The sequence below is a fragment of the Palaemon carinicauda genome, chromosome 19, assembly GCF_036898095.1.
Source record: "Palaemon carinicauda isolate YSFRI2023 chromosome 19, ASM3689809v2, whole genome shotgun sequence".
NCBI classification, from domain to species: Eukaryota; Metazoa; Arthropoda; class Malacostraca; order Decapoda; family Palaemonidae; genus Palaemon; species Palaemon carinicauda.
The window spans coordinates 88,277,307-88,282,180 of record NC_090743.1 but is presented as its reverse complement, the minus strand read 5'-3'; positions in this window follow the sequence as shown (position 1 = coordinate 88,282,180).

Here is a 4,874-nt window from a genome sequence, read left to right as displayed (position 1 = left end):
CCCGATGTCGATAGTTTACCCATAAAGGACTTGATGACCAAAGCCGACGCCCTTATGGACAGCCACTTCAAGACCTCCATCAACGCCTCCACCCCTGACGACGAGGATGCCTATTCAACGTTAACCGAAGCTGACATGAATGCCGTAGGACATACACGCCTACCCCGTGACGTGCCGAAGCGGCGACAAAGCCGCCCACCACCCACCAATCGCTCGCGCCCCAACGAACGACTTCTTCAGCCACTCGCTACCTCCCATCCGCCGCAGTTTTGCTACTACCACTTCAGATTCGGGGCAACCGCGAAGAAATGTGCCAAAGATTGTCAGTGGCCAAAAAACGTGTAAGTAGGCCATCGCTTGTGGCGGTGGCCTCCCATGTTTCTAATCTTTTCTTTTTACAGGATGCAGGAACGGTCGTGCGATTTTTGGTAGACACGGGTGCTTGTCGTTCTCTTTTGGCAAGGAAACTCTTCAAGGCACAAAGTAGTCTGTCTACATCTGCCGACGTCCACTTGGTAGCTGCCAACGGATCTGCGATACCCACCTACGGTTACGAGAACCTCACATTATCGTTCGGAAACGGTAAATTCAATTGGAAGCTTCTCGTTGCTGACGTCACAATGCCAATCCTCGGTGCGGATTTCCTCTCTCATTTCCACCTTCTGGTCGATGTCGCCCACCGACGATTGGTCAACGCAGACTCGTACTTGTCGACACCTCTTCAACCCGCCCCCTCTAACCTCGCTCTCCACATCAGCGCACCCACGGATGTCTACGCCCACCTCCTCACGTCGTACCCGGAAGTTTTCCGTCCAGAACTTCGCCAAACGCCCACGGTTCCTGCCAAGCACGGTATTTATCACCATATCAAGACGACAGGACCCCCAGTCTTAGCAAAATTCAGACTTCTAGCACCGGAACGATTGGCAGCCGCCAAACAGACGTTCGCCGAAATGGAGAAAATGGGCCTTTGCCAAAAGGCCTCCAGCCCATGGTCGTCACCCTTACGCATCGTTCTGAAGAAAGACGGCTCCCTCCGTCCGTACGGGGATTACAGGCGCCTGAACATGCAAACAGAACCGGATCACTACCCCCTCCCAAACATTGCCGATGTAACCTCCTACCTGCACAAAGCGAAGGTTTTCTCTACGCTCGACCTCCTGAAAGGATATTATCAGGTGCCTATGAACCCAGAAGACATCCCCAAGACAGCCATCACCACTCCGTTTGGCACATACACCTTCAATTACTCCTGTTTTGGCCTTCGTAATGCTGGGGCAACGTTTCAACGTCTCATGGATGGCATCTTAGGGGACCTCCCTTTCTGTGTATGTTATGTGGACGACATACTTGTGTTCTCCTCCTCAAAAGAGGAACACCTCCGTCACCTGCGCATCATGCTCGACCGCCTGCGATAAAACGGCCTTGTAGTCCGGTACGACAAGTGTACCTTTGGCGCCAACGAAGTGTCGTTCTTAGGGCACCGTATCACTCCTGAAGGAGTCCATCCCCTCCCTGAGAAGGTAGCAGCCGTTCAGAACTTCCCCACGCCCTCGACCGTCAAAGCTCTGCAGGAATTCTTGGGCATGATCAACTATTATCACCGTTTTCTGCCAGCCATTGCCGCCACTCTTGCTCCCCTCTACGCCTCCCTCAAGGGCAAGCCAAAGGACCTGAAGTGGGGTCCCCTTCAAGTAGCAGCCTTCTGCAATGCAAAGAAGGCCCTATCAACTGCTGCGGCTCTCACTTTTCCTATCCCACACGCCCCTCTCCTTCTCTCCACCGATGCCAGCGACGTCGCTATTGGTGCAGTACTCGAGCAGGTGGTCAAAGGCTCGCCCCGCCCATTGGTCTTCTTCAGCAGAAAACTGTCCAAGGCAGAATCGGGTTATTCTACCTTTGATCGAGAATTGCTGGCGGTGCACTTGGCTGTCCGTCACTTTCGCCATTTCTTAGAAGGTACGCCCTTCGTCATTCGTACAGACCACATGCCTCTGGTGCACGCCTTCACTCGACAATCTGACGCCTGGTCCGCCGGTCAACGCCGACATCTCTCCGCCGTGGCTGAATACAGTTGCACCCTTCAATACGTCCCTGGGAAAATGAATCCCGGTGCCGATGCCCTGTCAAGAAACACGTTGGCTGCCGTTCAACTGGGATTGGATTACAACGCCCTGGCTGAAGCCCAACGACAGGATCCAGAGTATCAAGCTTGTAGGACATCCTGCACGTCCCTCCGTTGGGAGGATTTTCCCCTCGAAGACTCCAACACCACCCTCCTCTGTGACGTCAGTACTGGTAGACCGCGACCTTGGATTCCTGCTCCCATGCGCCGACAGGTGTTTGATTTCATCCACGGCCTTTCACATCCCTCGTGCCGTTCTACTGCACAGCTGCTGAAGGCAAAGTTCATTTGGCATGGCATTTCTAAGGATGCTAAGGATTGGGTCCGCGCGTGTACTTCTTGCCAAACTTCCAAAGTACATCGACACACGGATTCAGGAGTGGGCACCTTTCCTCAACCTCAGCGTCGTTTCGCACACATTCACGTCGACGTTGTAGGCCCCCTACCCACATCACAAGGACATCGTTACCTGTTTACCGTCATCGACCGCTCCACTCGTTGGCCTGAAGCCATTCCCATGGAAACTGCAACGTCCGCCTCATGTACATCTGCCTTACTCTCTGGATGGATTTCAAGATTCGGTATCCCTGAGCATATTACTTCTGACAGGGGAACCACTTTCACCTCTCAATTATGGACGTCATTAGCGAATCTCCTAGGCATCACCCTACATCAGACAACGGCCTACAACCCCGCTGCCAATGGAATGGTTGAACGTTTTCATCGCACCCTCAAAGCAGCTTTGATGTCCCGCTGCAAGGATTGCAACTGGTTTACTCAGCTTCCCTGGGTCCTCCTTGGACTAAGGACCACTCCTAAAGACGCCCTCGACGTCTCGGCAGCCGAAATGGTGTATGGTGACCCGTTGGTCGTCCCTGCCGAATTTTTTCCTTCTACGACCTCCTCCGACGATCTCCAGCGCATACGTCACGTCGTGGGAAAATTTACTCCGTGCCGCCAGACTTACAAGCCCCCATCGAAGCATCACATACCAACGGACTTTCACTCTGCAACGCACGTCTTCCTGCGCAACGACACCAGCAAGCCACCACTAACGCCCCCTTACACGGGCCCTTTCCTTGTGATCCGACGCAGTCCGAAAGCATTCCTCCTAAACATTCGGGGCAAAGAAGACTGGGTCTCCATTGATCGTCTAAAACCTGCTTATCTTCTGCCAGATGACCCGCCTACAGTTCGCCTCTCTAGATCAGGGCGCCCTATTTAACATGTACAGTATGCCATTTTTAGGGGGGGAGCCATGTACCAACCGTGTGTCACACAATTGTACATAATTATTTTGTATATATTATGCTTGTATCTGCGCTCTTCCCTCGCACTAAAAAGAACCTGAATGATCATGTCTCCGTTTTGCTCAGTAACATTATCTGTCTCTCGAACAGGTCATGTCCTGTTGCCTTGAGGTTTTGTATATAAAGAAGAGTGTTCCTTAATAAATAACTCAGTCGTTTCCAATTTGCCTTTGAGTTCACAACTCCTCTCTCGGCCCGTCACAGGCTAAACTCTCCAAATTTGGTAATGTTTTCCTGATCTCAATAACTAATGATACTTTGGAGAACACAAATTTTTTTCTAAGTACTGAGGATCAAAGAAAGGTAACCGTTTCACAAGTCCCATAAATGCTGTTTGATGAAAGGAAAGTCACCTTTGTCTGGAATGCTTGTTATCTTCTAAATTCTTAGTAGTAGCTAACCGCGCCTCACATTCGTATCCTAACTCTATTTGACTAAGCCGAAAAAGCTGTGCTTTATTATTGGGATCTATTCTGGACAAATCAGATACATATTTGGAGCCTGATGAAGTTCTTAAAAAACATCGTGTCATTCTTATGCTTTCATCTTGTAGGATACCAATCAAATAATTTTTACTATATAAAAGGGCATTTATTTGATTAAAATATCCAAGCATATATTTAAAAAATGTCCGGTAAGCTTTTGTATATGGATTGTTACATTCTTTTATTATAAGTTCTGCTGAAATAACCTTATCTTCTCTCTGGGCCTGAAAGAATAAGAGCTTTAAAACTTCCCACTGATTCGGTATTCGTTCAATGCAGTGCTGCATTACAAGGTATCTTGTATCAGCTAGTCTAAGCATTTTGAGTCTTTCGGCAGCAAGATATTAATACAATTCTGCTAGCTTTGTCTACCTTTTATAACTGTCTAAAATAGGAAGCAATATTTCGAACGAAATCTTCAATATTTCTCTGCCAATTACTTGTTGCTTTGGTAGCCGCTATATGGAGCAAATGACATATAAAAAAAAAATTCATCTTCATTTCTCTTCAATTAGGTTATAATGAAGATGTTTTTTCCTACTTGGTCAGTCAGACCAACTCCCTCAATATGATCTTTTATAGGACGTGTTCACTTGCGCACAAATCCTCTCTCTCTCTCTCTCTCTCTCTCTCTCTCTCTCTCTCTCTCTCTCTCTCTCTCTCTCTCTCTCTCTCTCAGCTACTTCCCCTTTCTTTGTTTTATGGCGTGCTTAAAGAAGAACACTACTTGTGTCCCACCGTGTTATGATGGTGCTGGCATTGTTTAGATGTTTGGAAATTCATCAGCTGTTATGTTGTTGGTGTTTTACACAGGATATGATGCGAAAATTTTACCATTTTCTGCTTCTTTTAACACAATTTATGGCCTGATCTTTACAACACTCACAAGAAATTCATACACATTCCCTTGTGCAATACTCCTAATAATTGCTCCATCACTATTTGCATTCAACA